The sequence below is a fragment of the Saccopteryx bilineata genome, chromosome 6, assembly GCF_036850765.1.
Source record: "Saccopteryx bilineata isolate mSacBil1 chromosome 6, mSacBil1_pri_phased_curated, whole genome shotgun sequence".
NCBI classification, from domain to species: domain Eukaryota; kingdom Metazoa; phylum Chordata; class Mammalia; order Chiroptera; family Emballonuridae; genus Saccopteryx; species Saccopteryx bilineata.
In genome coordinates, this window is record NC_089495.1 from 191,211,260 (window position 1) to 191,226,321 (window position 15,062).

Sequence of the window (15,062 nt, forward strand, 5' to 3'; positions counted from 1 at the left end):
CCGGTTGATGCCTCGGCGGCTCGCGCTCCGCCCACACCCAATAGGAAGCGCGCACCTGCGCCCGCAGAACCAACCAATCGATACACGCCTGAGCCGCGCGTGGGCGGGCCAACCTCGAAAATCCCGCCCACCGCAACGCGATTGGTCTTACGCTAGTAGGGAGGGGCGGGATCACCTGAAGTCGTGGGCCTCTGACCGAGCCAGAGAGCTGGAAAGCGCATGCACCGGCTCTGGAGTTTCCGCCTGGGAAGGACGGACGGAAGCTTGAGCGCACCTGGAGACGAGCTGTGCTGGGTGGAGCTTTTGCGCACGCGCAAGCGCGTGCCGGTTGCCTGGGTTCCGGCTAGAGCTCTCACCCCACTAGGGCATGCAGCACCGAGCTGAGTGTGCAGCCCAGGCACAGTGGGGTGAATGCATTTCACCGTTTCCCACCCGCTAGTATTTTGGGATGCCGCAACCTGAAACAACGCCCCTCCATCACCATTTGTGTCCTTTAGGTGTCAGGCTGCAACTCTGGTTGCAAAATTCAGGCTTTTCCGCTTCTGCAACAGTTTCTGGGGGAGAAAGAACCTCAGGGCTTTTCTGGTTTGGTTTTGTCCCTAGAGACACTTTCTGCAATCTACCAGGGCCTAAGGGGTTGAGTTGAGTGTTTGGAGGGAGGAATGGTGAGCTGAGGCCCTCGATAGCCCCTCTCTCGGGTCTAGCCTCTCTCATAATTTCTCCTAGACAGGCCCTCCAGGGCTTTATTTTTTTCCTCTTTTTTCTTTCTTTTTAATTTCTGAAGTCTTCCTCTCCTGTCCTCCAGCCATTTCTTGGCCATGTGCTGTTTTCCCCCAATGACAGCCTATGGGTTGTGTTCACTTGTGATGGAGCTGTGTCCTGGTAACAAAAGATTAACTCTTCTCCAAATGCCCCTGAGCTGGGCTCTCCTCACAGGGCCCCTATTTAGCATTAGCCACGTTAGGGAGGTGAGAAGGAGACCATCAAGTCCCCCCACCCACCTGCAGAAGGGCTCTGGGTGGGACTGCTGTTGAACCCTCTTGTGGGCTGGGCCTGAGTCTGCCGGGAGTTTCTAACTGGAGATGGCCAAGAGCTGGTTAGGGTGCTTCCTTCCATCTGAGCCCTGAGGGCCTTCCTCCCTGCATCTCAAATTCTTTCTAACACCTTGCACACCTCCTTCCCACCACCTGTGATATATGAGTTTCAGTTATCTCATGTTTTGAGGAGTAATCCACCTCTGCTCTAGAATGAAAGCTGTGGGAAGGCAGGGACCACATCAGCTTTGTTCACTGTTGAGCATGTAGCATGGTACCTGATTCCTGGCAGGTACTCAGGTATGTCTTTGCTGGGTGCTGGTGCTCAGGGAGTGTGGTTTCTCCATGCTAATGTTGTTCCACCTGGCTTCAAAGATAAACCCATCTTTTCCCCTGAGGGGTTCAGGTCACCAAATGCTTGTGGGGTAATATAAGGTTTTTCTAGCTATTTTAGGCAGCAGTACAGGTGGAAAGGATACCATCCCAAGCTGAATAATGATAAGGCTGCCTTCTCCACTCCTGTTCAAAAGTACCTACTTTGCCCTGGCCGGTTGGCTCAGCGGTAGAGCGTCGGCCTAGCATGCGGAGGACCCGGGTTTGATTCCTGGCCAGGGCACACAGGAGAAGCGCCCATTTGCTTCTCCACCCCTCTGCCGCGCTTTCCTCTCTGTCTCTCTCTTCCCCTCCCGCAGCCAAGGCTCCATTGGAGCAAAGATGGCCCGGGCGCTGGGGATGGCTCTGTGGCCTCTGCCTCAGGCGCTAGAGTGGCTCTGGTCACAACATGGCGACACCCAGGATGGGCAGAGCATCGCCCCCTGGTGGGCAGAGCGTCGCCCCATGGTGGGCGTGCCGGGTGGATCCCGGTCCGGCGCATGCGGGAGTCTGTCTGACTGTCTCTCCCTGTTTCCAGCTTCAGAAAAAAAAAAAAAAAGAAAAGTACCTACTTTGTGACTCAAGCTGAGCTGGAAATAAGCGAGGTCCTCTGATGGAGCAATGGGGTGATTTGGTCTTCAGACCCCTTAATACTCTGAAAAATTACGGAGGCCCCCAAGTATTTTGTTTATATGTATTCTGTCTTTCAGTACTTATTAGAATTAAAACTGAGAAATGTTTCATACACAAGCACACATTCTAGTAGTCATCAGAGTGATGATATCATCATCACATGTCATGTCCCTTCTAGAAAACTCCATTGCATACCTGTGAGACAAGGAGGGCAAGAAGAGCAAGTGACATCACAGTATTGTGAAAATTGTTTCGGCTTTGAGAATCTCCTAGCACGGTTTTAGGGACCCCACTTTGAGAACCGCCGACTAGAAAACATGTCACAACCTTTGGGGAATCTCCATTCTCAGCTGTCACCCTCCCCTCCCCTGTTGTCAGGGCCACACCCTGAGAGCAAGGGCCCCAGTTCTGTGCGAGTGATTGTTGGGTGCTTGAACTTTATTACTGTTATCGGTACTGATTTATCAGGCCCTTTTAAAAAGGAAGTTTGTGGGTGCCAAACACACCTGCGTGGGCCCTGCATTCCTGGAGGTGTCGTCACATCCTCTCTCCCCTCCCCCAGGGTGTGGCATCCATCTCTACTTGGACTTTCCTTTCTAGAAGGGAGGGCCAGACCAGAGCTTCCTGAATCTCCTAAACAGAATTTACTCTGAGGCCTGCTTTACAAGTGCGCCTGGGCTGCGTAAAGAAGGAATGTGGAAAATAGTTTGAAATTGATAAAGGTGCTGGGGAGGAGGGGAACCCTCTTATCCCAGAGAGCTGTTACAGCCACAAGTTGGTTCACAGGGCCTGAATTTCAGCCTTTCTTGAGAAGCGTGAATGGGCCCCAGAAAAAAAAGCGCAGAGAAGGGTTTATATTCCTGATCCTTTGGTTTGAAGACTGTCCTAATCTCCATTCTCTCCATCATCCCTCCCCACCCCCAAATCCTCGAGCTAAAGCTGATCAAGACCTACATGTAGAGTGAAAAACAAGTTCCATGCCTGGGAGAATTAATACTCTGTGAATTAGGAAGATAAGTAAGCTGAATGTGTGACATGGACTCTATAAATTACAGGTTCACAAAATCATGAGCTGGAAGCTGGCTACTGCTGATTATCACACCCACATGCCCTCAGATCTCTCCAGCCCATCTCCACATCCCCCACCCCCCACCAAAGGAGCTAGCAAGGGTTACATTTCTGCCTTAGCCTATTAAAAACTTTATAAGTTAAAGGACTTAACACACTATTGTATTCGTTTGGTGAAAAGAGTTTGTAATTTTCCATGGTTCGTTTTACTGATTCATGTCATGCATAATGATACTTTTTTCTTTCCTTCCTCCTCCAACTCTTGGGAAAAAAAGAGGCAGCAAGAAGTCATACATAAGGGTGGTAAGGTGTGTTTTTTAAGAAGTTTCTCTTGCCAGCTCTTTTTCTCCTTGATTGCTCAAGTTCCAATTTTGATGGAGCTGGTTAATAATTCTTTGAGAAAGAGTTGAAGTGTATATTTATGAATCTCAGACTACTCACCAAAGCATTTTAAGCTTTTTAGCAGAGGGGGAATTAAGTCACATGATCTGTTTTCTGGTTAATAGCTTATTATACTTGAGTACTTTATGTGGGGGTGGGGTGGGGGGCTCACAACTCCAGAAATTGATGCATTATCTCCTGCAGCCTTTAAGAGGCTAGATGCCCTTCTGGGTAAAAACCCACCTTCGTGGGAGGCAGTATGTGCCAGGCACTGCGCACAAGCCCTGCCCTTGAGGAGCTGACCTTTTCCGTCTCAGACTCGATTTCTCCATCTGTAAATGCAGGCGCCAGAATGAGATCATCTCGGCAATCCCTTCCAGCTCTTAGCATTCTGTGGTACCTCGGGGATAATGAAGATTGATCATGATTTCAACATTAACAGGGGTAAACCGGAAGGGCAAGGGTAATCTTTCCTTTAGGGTCAACAGGCAGGCTGCAGTCATCAGCTAACACAGCCCAGTTCCTAAGAAGTGTTGGTAAAGATGATGATAACTAACACTTATGAGGGTCCTACCAGGTGCCAGAAACTTTGCAAAGCATTCCCAAGAATTACCTTATGTATTTACGTTTAAGTAGCAGCATGAAAAAGCTTTGTATTTGGAGGCATTCAGATCTTAATTTTTTTTTTTTTAATGCTAGATGTTAATTTAAGCCCTCCTCTGTTCCTTGATGGCTGGGAACCTCAGATTCCTCCTCTATAAATGGAGAAAGCAGTGCCCTCCTCATCCCATTGTTGCTGGGATCAGATGAGAAACTATCCATGACACAGCTCTGCAAACCACCAAGTGTGGTACGAATATTAGTGGTTATTGTTTTTTTTTTGTTTATTTTTATTTTTTTATTTATTCATTTTAGAGAGGAGAGGGAGAGAGAGAGAGAGAGAGAGAGAGGGAGAGAGAGGAGGGACAGAAAGAGAGAAAAGGGGGGAGGAGCTGGAAGCATCAACTCCCATATGTACCAGGGTTTATCCACTGTGCCACCACAGGTCAGGCTATTAGTGGTTATTGTTTAGCAAATAATATTGTCAAGGAAGGTCTTTGGAAAAAATTCCCTGAAATAAAATGAAAATATGCAATAAGCTATTCCTTTTGTTTTTACACAGGGCAATCTATTTTTTTTAATTGATTTTAGAGAGAGAGGAAGGGATATATATATATAGAGAGAGAGAAACATCAATTTGTTGTTCCATTTATTGATGCATTCATTGGTTGATTCTTGTATGTGCCCTGACCAGGGATCAAACCTGCAACCTTGGTGTATCAAGATAATGCTCTAGCCTGACCTGTGGTGGCGCAGTGGATAAAGCGTTGACCTGGAATGCTGAGGTTGCCGGTTCAAAACCCTGGGCTTGCCCGGTCAAGGCACATTTGGGAGTTAATGCTTCCTGCTCCCCCCCCCCCCCCGTTCTCTTTCCCTGTCTCTCTCTTTGTCTCTCTTTCTCTCTCTCTCTCTCTCCTCTAAAATGAATGAATAAATAAAAATAATTAAAAAAAATAATAATGCTCTAACCAACTGAGCTCTCCAGCCAGGGCTCAGAGGAACCTTTTACTGGACATCTTTTAGATAGGCCAAGAGTCAGTCTGGAGATGTTGAGAACTCAAATCCTGCCTCTGCCATTTCCTAGCTGGATGACCTTGGGCAAGTTCTTTACTTCTCTGACCCTTGGTTTCCACATCTGTAAAATGAAGATACTAAGAGAATTACCTGCCTTAATTCATGTACGAAGCACTTAGGATAGGACTCAGCACAGAGTCAGGACTCCATAAATGTTACCTTTTATTGTCACTATTGCTGTCTGATTATTTTTATTACCTACTGCCATAATAGAATTCATTAATGTAATGAATAGTTAATAACCCCCAACTGTGTATATAATACTGTGCTTGACATGGAAATAAAGGGTAATAAAAGAGAATGAAACCCTGGCCAAATAGCTCAGTTGGTTAGAGCATTGTTCTGATACACCAAGGTTGCGGGTTCAATTCCCGCCCAGTCAGGGCACATATAAGAATCAACCAATGAATGCATAAATGAAATGGAACAGCAAATTGATGTCTCTCTCTCTCTCTTTAAAATCAATCAATAAATTAACAAAAATTTTTTAAAGAGAATTACAATATGATTCCCACCATCTAGCACTTCGCATATAGATCAGCTCAGCAAACACTCCTGAGTTCTTACAGGATCAGGCAAAAAAAACCATAAATATGAATGCAATAGAGCTCTTGCCTCCAAGGAACTCTAGCTGAGAAGTCAGACCCACAGAGAGATGTCTTCAGGAAGTGGTGGGTATAGTGGTTAAGGGTAGTGGTGGTAGGGGATGTTGGAGTTGACTACCCAGAGATCCCATCTGGCTCTTCCACCAACCAGCTGTGGAACTCTAGGCACCTGTCTTAACCTCTCTAAAGACCATTTTCCCCAGGAGTAAACTGAACATAGTAATAGTGTCTACTTTCTTTGAATGAACAAATATTTAGTAAGTGTCTGTGATGTGCCTGGTACTATTCTAAAGATGTCCCTGGGTGGGCCCAAAGCCAGGTACTATTCTAGACAGATACTGTAGTAAAGAAGATGTGGGCCTGACCTGTGGTGGCGCATTGATAAAGCGTCGACCTGGAAATGGTGAGGTCGCCGGTTCGAAACCCTGGGCTTGCCTGGTCAAGGCACATATGGGAGTTGATGCTTCCTGCTCCTCCCCCGTCTCTCTCTTCTCTCTCTCTCTGTCTCCCTCTCTCTCTCCTCTCTAAAATGAATAAATAAAATTAAAAAAAAAAAGATGAAGAAGATGTGACAGAATCCCTACCCTCCTGGAGGTGACATTCTAGGGGAGAAAGACAGAATACACTAATTATTTAATTAAAATATATAGTGCATTGGTGCCAAGAGCTGTGGAGAAAAATAAAGTACGGAAGAGGAAAGGCAAGGAAGGGAAGGAGAAAGAAGAACTTAAATGGGTGGCAGGGAGGGCCTCTGAGGAAAGCTGGGGATGAGAACGTGATGCCTCTTGTTTTTCCGGTTGCCCCTCCCCCACACCTCTCCCTCCCAGCTGGAGGGGGAGCCCTCCCAGCTGGGCTCTGCTGGGGTGTGAGGATTAGAGGTGATAAAGCTCGCTCAGTGCCTGGCACACAGCAAGGGCTCAGAAGACACCAGCTGCTATTTTGAGACATTACTTAGTACCAGGCCAGGGTATGAAAAAGGGGGTGGGAGCAGAAAAGAGGGAGGTCTGGAGTGTTTCATGGGTGCAGTGACTTTTGGTTAGAGCGAGGGTGGAAGAATGAGTAGGAGTTTGCTAGAGGTATGGGGGGGGGGGTGAGACCGGGAGGAGGCATTCCAGAGAGAGGGAGCTTCCCAGCCGAGCTGTGGGGGCAGGGGAAGAACATGCTGTGTTCTCTGAGCCACTGAGCAGGGCGTGGGTGTGTGCTGGGAGGGGTCCCCTCTGGAGATGGGGGCTGGAGAAGTAGGTGGGAACCAGATGACAAGGGCCTCCAAGGCTTTGGGGAGGAGATGATGCTTTCTCTAGTGGGTGCTAGGAGAAAAATCTTTAAAACTGGCCAATGAAAGGATCAGATTTATGTTTCATAAGATCTAGCCAGGAGGCACTGGGGACAGCAAATTAATGAGTCTTGCAGAGAAGGGTGTGATTAAATGGCAGAATGAGTGTTGTGCCTCGTGAGACTTGGGGAGGAGGCAGGACATCCATCCATTCATTTATTCATTCATTCAGCACACCTTTATCGAGGGCCAGCGATTGGCCAGGCACAGGCTAGATGCTGGGGCCGCTCTGGGACCATCAGATAGACAGGTGATATGCCAGTGAACCCACTGGGGAGTGAGGGCAGGGAAGTGTCACAAACAAGACTGCATTGTGGCCTAGGCAGGCAGGTACCTTGAAGGAGTGAAGAGGCAGGGAGGGGCTGCAGAGGCAAGAGCTCCGGCCCAAGGAAAGGGCTCACTGCCAGCTGGTGTGGCTGGGCGGGAACATGGGCTTCATAGTGGCGGACTATGATTCTTTAAGAGAGGCTGGATATGTTTATGTGAAACTTCCTGATTTTTAAATGATGATATCTGATCAAATAGTGCAGTGACTCAGAAAAAGTGGAGTAACTGTGTGTGTGTGTGTGTGTGTGTGTGTGTTCTACTTAGGATGGAAAAAGCTCTGAGGAGATGATATTTAAATCTTATAAGGTGGTGGTGGGGAGAGAGAAGAATTAACTGCAACTGCTATGGATCCAGTAAGGGCAAGACTTGGTATATTTGAAGAATTAAGAGGAAGGCCAAGCTTGGAGCTCCCAGATGGAGGAGGAGAAGGGCTCCAGATGAGGCCAAGGGCGAAGTGGGCGGGACCAGGTCTTGCAGGATCTGCAGGCCAGGAGGGGCTTGGGTTTTATTCCTAGTTCACTGAAAAGCCATCCCCAAGAAATTAGAAATAACTTTAAGGTCTGTGGCTTCTGAGTCTAGACCTATAAGAAGGAGGAAATGAAAAAGATGTCCTAGGGAAGAAAATGGTGAGATCAAAGTGTTTCTCATGCCTGACCAGGTGGTGGCGCAGTGGATAGAGCGTCAGACTGGGATGCGGAGGACCCAGGTTCGAGACCCCGAGGTCGGAGCTTGAGCGCGGGTTCATCTGGTTTGAGCAAAGCTCACCAGTTTGGACCCAAGGTCGCTGGCTCAAGCAAGGGGTTACTCGGTCTGCTGAAGGCCCGTGGTCAAGGCATATATGAGAAAGCAATCAATGAACAACTAAGGTGTTGCAATGACAAACGAACGATTGATGGTTCTCATCTCTCTCCGTTCCTGTCTGTCTGTCCCTATCTAACCCTATCTCTGACTCTCTCCCTGTCTCGGTAAAAAATAAATAAATAAATAAATAAAATGGTTTAAAAAAAAAAAAAGTGTTTCTCAAAGTATTGAGTCGTTCTCTGAGTAAAGGTTGATCGGGTGGAGAGAAAGTGAGGCATGGCAGGCTGGGATGATGTCCGAGACCCTGAGAATGCTCAGGAGATGACTTTGAAATAGGGAGCTTGGTGCCATTCTATGAAGGTCATTGAACCAAGGTCTTTGGTTTCTCTTCTGGATTTTATCTTGTAGGCCAGGGCATCCCAAACATGCTTGATAAGAATCACCTTGGGTGCTTGTTTAATAAAGGCATATTCCGGGCCCACTTCTGTGGTCCCATTTCTGGAGGTCTGGAATGAGGAGCAGGGAACCTATCATTGTAACTATTATCTGGGAGAGTCTTACCCTCAAGTAAGTGTGGGAAATGCTGAAGTAGGTAGATCATGCAGGTTTCTGACCTGGGAGTCGAAAACTGTTGTTCAGTGATAGATTTGAGGAAAGAAAGCTTGCAGGCAGGAAAACCCACGAAGAGGTCCCTGCATTTGTCAGGATATAAGACAAGGACATTTTAGACTTGGATTGTGTAAAGGAACTGTATTAATTTTCTAGGGCTGTTGTAACAAAGGACCACAAACCGGGAGGCTTAAAACAATAGACGTGTGTTCTCTCACAGTTCTGGAAACCAGAAGTCCCACATCCAGGTGCTGGCAGGGCTGGTTCCTTCTGGAAGCCGAGGGGAATCGCTGCAGGCCCCTCTCTCCTGGCTCCTGGGGGCTGCCCGCGCCATGGGCATTCCTAGGTTTGCCAGGCGTCACTCAAGTCTCATGGAATTGTCCCCATTTTAACTTTTAAGGAAGATGTTACCTGAAAGATGAAGAAAGAGAAAAACACTATGGGATTCATTTAAAAGCTACATGCTGGGCATATGATAAAGTCTCCTAATACTTGTCCCATGAATGGATGGAAACACGTGGTGGGGACTTTGGGGGTGTCCTGTCCATGGCACAGTAAGAAATAAAAGGGACATGGAAGGGCCTCAGCAGAGTGAATGATGCGGAGACAAGAGACCATGGCAACAAATCATGAGGAATAAGACTGTTTGTGGAGGCCGTCACAGATAACAAGATAAATAGTATGGAGTGTAGAAGGTACAGGGGCTGTTCCTAAAGTCTGTAAGTCTACTTGCATTTCGTCTTCAGTTGAGCAACCCATCCCGTGTGCCTGGGACTTTCCCAGGTTTAGTCCTGAGAGTTCCGGAAAACCCCAGAAATGTCCTAGCAGACCCTATTTGATCTTTACAAAATGAGGGTGAGGGACAGTGATCGCCATTTTACAGATGAGGACAGTAAGGCACAGGGAACTAACTTGCCCGGGGTTAATCCACACAGATAAATGGCAGAGCTGGTACTCAAACCCTTGTAATTGAATTCTGGAGCCCTCGCCCTCGTAAGTCTCCCTTTTATAGGGTCAAGTGAATTTCCACTCTTGGTTTAAAAATATTTCTTCCTTTACAAAACGCATCATCCTGTTTGGAAGCAGAAAGCATGGTTGCGTACGGAGCATGGTTATGTCCTCTCCCCCACCCTCCTTGAGACAGTCCTACAGGTAAAAAGTCAGTTAAGAGTCAGGTTGCAAGGCTTGTGCCTTCTAGGAGCCTTCTAGAAACATGATACCCTTCAGAGAATCTGCCCCGACAGCCCCAGCATCTGATCAAAATTCCTCATGGGATTTTTTTTTTTTTTTTCAGGAGGAGAAAAGTGCTGTTCACTATGGAGAGGAGTTTCCAAAATGAAAATAAACCAGCAAACAACCCGACTTGTGAACGGAGATCCAGTAACTCAGCCTTATTAAGTCCAACGTCAAGAAGAAAACGAAATCATTAACAGAAACCCCTTTCTCCCTCGGGAGATATTTAAGAAGCGAACATATTTTTAAAAAAAAATTTAAAGGAAAGCCAAGTTTATGTAAAATTATACCAATGATGAAAGAAGCTTAAGAACAACAACAAAGCCAGCCAAAGTCAATGCCATGGTCGCACGCTCTTGGGAAACAGAGAAGAAAGCGAGATGGAGGGAGCCAGCCCGTGAGAGCTGGGGGTCGGGAGCACAGCTGGGAGCCGGGTGCCGTTCCTGGCTGTCTCTGCGCTGGCTGCCCTGGGACAGGGGACCTCCTGTCTCTGAGCCTCGTCTCCAAAAGGGGTACCGAGTATCTAACCTTAGAGGGTTGTGGTAGAAATCCAGCAGATTATAAGTATGTTACTTAACACAGTTTCTGGCCCACGGCACACGTTGAATAAATGGTACCTGTTCTCTTTTTCTTTTCCAAGTGAGAAGAGGAGAGATAGAGAGACGGACTCCTACAAGCACTCTGTCTGGGATCCACCTGACAACCCCCACCTGGGGTCAATGCTCTGCCCATCTGGGGCCATGCTTGCAACTGAGCTATTTTTAGCACCTGAGGTGGAGGCTCCATGGAACCATCCTCAGCACCCAGGGCTGATGTGCTCAAACCAATTGAGCGAGGGTTGGAGGGGTGGAGAAGCAGATGGTTGCCTGTCCTGTGTGCCCTGACTGGGGATCAAACCCGGGACATCCACACACTGGGCCGATGCCCTATCACTGAGCCAACCAGCCAAGGGCAAATGGTACCTGTTCTTGATCAGGACTCTTGTGGTCTGTGATTAGAAAGAGGCCTGAGCCTGACCAGGCGGTGCCGCAGTGGATAGAGCGTAGGACTGGGATGCCGAGGACCCAGGTTCGAGACCCCGAGGTCTCCAGCTTGAGCACGGGCTCATCTGGTTTGAGCGAAAACTCACCAGCTTGGACCCAAGGTTGCTGGCTCCAGCAAGGGGCTACTCAGTCAGCTGAAGGCCCACAGTCAAGGCACATATGAGAAAGCAATCAATGAACAACTAAGGTGTCGCAGTGCACAACGAAAAATTAATGATTGATGCTTCTCATCTCTCCGTTCCTGTCAGTCTGTCCCTGTCTGTCCCTCTCTCTGACTCTCTCTCTGTCTCTGTAAAAAGAAAAAAAGAAAGAGGCCTGAACTAGCATTGGTTGAAGGCTCACTCCATGTCAGGCCTCAGCTAGGTGTTCCATATACAACCTGATAGTTATTCTTCAGGTGCTGACATTATTATTCCATTTGCAGATGTGGAAACTAAGGGGGAGAGGGGCGGGTTAATGGTTTATCTTAAGGATTCACACAGAGAGGAAGGGATTAGGATCCAGGTCTATTCTGACTCTGCTTTTTACTACACAACTTTACAAGGAAACTTTAAAAAATAACAATAGTAAAAAAAAAAAAAAAGTCACTTTTCTAGTCCTGGGTCTCTTTAATTATAAAGATCTACTTGTTTCTGGAAAGGGGAATTTCAGAATGGAGCAAAGTATGCCTGTGGCCTTCTGGATGGGGGAGTTTCTGCCTGTGTTCAGAGGCAGGCACTTCAGGACGAAGTTGTTTTCCACACACTTGAAGGGCTGCCAGCAGACTTGAACCGGGCCCCAGGGCTGAACCCTGCCCCCTCCTCAGTTTCATCACCCTGAGGTAAATGCATCTACAACCCTCCACTTAAACATCGGTTCTTAAAATAGGATCTTTGTGCACAGAGCTCTTGTTTACTGTTACTGATTCAGGATGGCAGGGACCATGTTTATCTAAGTCTACTAACCTCGTCTGATTTGTGCGCCGAGGAGCAATGAAGGTTGCTTTTCATCTGCGTCTGGTCCTCACTGGTACTTTTTCTCTGTTGGCCAGTTCTATGACTTGGGGGCGGGGGTGAGGGGGAAGGTCTCCCAGCTTCAGAGTGAGTGTTTAGTGATGCTCCTATGGAGTCTGGCTATGAACTTGAAGTCCTAAGCTCTGCCGCCTCTGCAGGGCCCTGCACGAGAAACCTGGATTCTGGGCATTTTCCTTCCTGCGTGGTACCGTTGCTCGTTTATACAGCCATTCATTTGTTGACATACTGATTGCTACCCCAAACTCGGAGAGCCTACCCCAGTCTCGACCCCTCCCTCCCAGCGGTGCTTCTCAGAGAGAGTGCTTAAGGAGCAGTTAAAAAAATTTTTTTAATTGTTGCAGATGGATATATATTTTAAATATAATAAAGATGAATTACCAGAAAAAAATGAAATTTAAAAATCCCAGAGATATACAAAAAAACAAGACCTATTTTTTTTAGTGCAAGTTTCAACGGACCACATTTTGAGTAGCGTGGAATTTGTTCAACAGTTACGACACAGAGTGATTAATTGTCCTCACAGGCAGGAGATCCCAAAACATAGGAAAATAAATAGTTTTGTAGGAACCCAAGGGGTTCAATCATAAGTGGGGCCTCAGTTTCCCCATTGTCAGTCTACTTACTCCATTGGGTTGTTGGGTGTAGCTAACACATAAGGCATTAGACACACCTGAATTTGAGGAATATTGTATAAATCTCATCATCATGTCCTTTTGGTAGTTCAAGGGCTTAAACTGCTCAGAGGAGATCCATACAAATTTACCTCAGGAAGCACTCTACAGATTAAAAAACTTTTTTTTTTCAGAGACAGAGAGAGAGTCAGAGAGAGGGATAGACAGGGACAGACAGACAGGAATGGAGAGGTGAGAAGCATCAATCATTAGTTTTTTGTTGTGCATTGCAACACCTTAGTTGTTCATTGATTGCTTTCTCATATGTGCCTTGACTGTGGGCCTTCAGCAGACCAAGTAACCCCTTGCTGGAGCCAGCGACCTTGGGTCCAAGCTGGTGAGCTTTTGCTCAAACCAGATGAGTCCTTGCTCAAGCTGGCGACCTTGGGGTCTTGAACCTGGGTCCTCAGCGTCCCAGTCCAACGCTCTATCCACTGTGCCACCGCCTGGTCAGGCTGGATTAAAATATTTTAAAGTCATTTTTATTCTAAAAGTAAAGCATTTTTGTAGGGGAAAGGAAATCTCTCCTTTACTCTTCCTTCTTGATCTTTTATTATATACAAGTGACTATAGCAGTGGGCTCCTACCACACAGAATTATTTTAAAAAACAAATCTTGTTTGTTTCGGTCAACAACATATCATGATAATACTTCCACTCTACTACTTAGATACCTTTCTCATTTTTTCCCCTCCAGCTTGCATTGCTTTCCAAGGTACTGGTATGCCATAATTTATCTGGGCAGTCTTGTGATGGTGGACATTTAGGTCATTATTACTCATAGTGCTGCAGTGAACATCCTGTGTGTACGTCCCATGCATTTATATGTGTAATTCTCTAAGATAGATTCCAAGAAGTCAGTGGGTGTGCACGTTTAAAATTTTGTAGGTGTTGCCAAAATTGTCCTCTTGAAAGATAGTATCAGCAGATTTTAAAGTCGGAAAGCAGGCTGTTGAAATCACCCCTTTTTTTATTGCCGATCACAAGGCTGAAAAGGGGGAAGAACTTGACTGAGATCACACGTGAGTTCAAGAGAGAGGCAAGCCTGACCTGTGGTGGTGCAGTGGATAAAGTGTCGACCTGGAAATGCTGAGGTCGCTGGTTCGAAACCCTGGGCTTGCCTGGTCAAGGCACATATGGGAGTTGATGCTTCCAGCTCCACCCCCTTCTCTCTCTCCTCTCTCTCCCTCTTTGTCTCTCTCTCTCCCCTCCTCTCTCCTCTCTATAATGAATAAAAAAAATTTAAAAATTTAAAAAAAGAAAGAGAGAGGCAAAAACACAGACTCCTGACTCTGCCTAGTGAAATTCTGGTGTTTTCATCAACCTCTCACAGCCCTCCGGCCACTGGTCGTGTTGGTAGGTAGGGTGCCCTACACAGAACCAGGAAGTGAAGGCTTTGAATAATTATATTCATGTCTGATTTGAACCTTGGTCCTTACGATTGTGTCTGAAATCCCTTAAGAAAGGAACTGTGGCCTGACCTGTGGTGGCGCAGTGGATAAAGCGTCGACCTGGAATGCTGAGGTCGCCAGTTCAAAACCCTGGGTTTGCCCAGTCAAGGCACATATGGGAGTTGATGCTTCCTGCTTGTTGGGCAGATAAAATGTATTATGCTCACTTTGTTAAAGAGGCCCAGGTGATATTTATGTGTGTTCAGAATTGTAGCCTGGGGCTTTGTTTTGGGATTAAGCCTTTCCCACCCTTTTTTGATGTAAGGTGGTACAATCCAATCATGCCTCAGAGGTGATTTGTATTAGAGACTTCCCTACTTTGTATATTGGATTAGAGGTTGTGAAGCTACAGTATAAAGTGGGGGCAAAACGGGAGTTTGCCTTCTTGGTTCCTGAGATTAGCAAGAGAGAGCAGAGGAGAACAGAGAAAGGCCACGTGGAGGAGGTCAGGAGAAGCAGCCAAGATGGCGGAGTGCTGAGTGAGATGTCAGTTTATGTAGACTTTGTATCTGGGATAAGGAAGGAAATGGGGAACTGAGGAGAATAAGTCTGGTGAGCTAGAAACCTTTGATTCTAGGAAACTCGGATAAGTCAGTGGCTTTGTGAGCACTGAGTGTGACTGGGTTTTGGAGCCCAGTGTGTATTTTTACTTGCCCGCCGGGTGCAAGCTAGATTAAAGACTATGGCCCACCAGTTTTTGGCTCCATGGTTTCTTTACCGACTGTCCGAATCCAATGCGAACCTGCATGGGCTGGGCTGCTCTGATGCTGGCCCTGGCCGTGCCTCCTGGCTTTACACTGCTCCTCCCCCCTTCT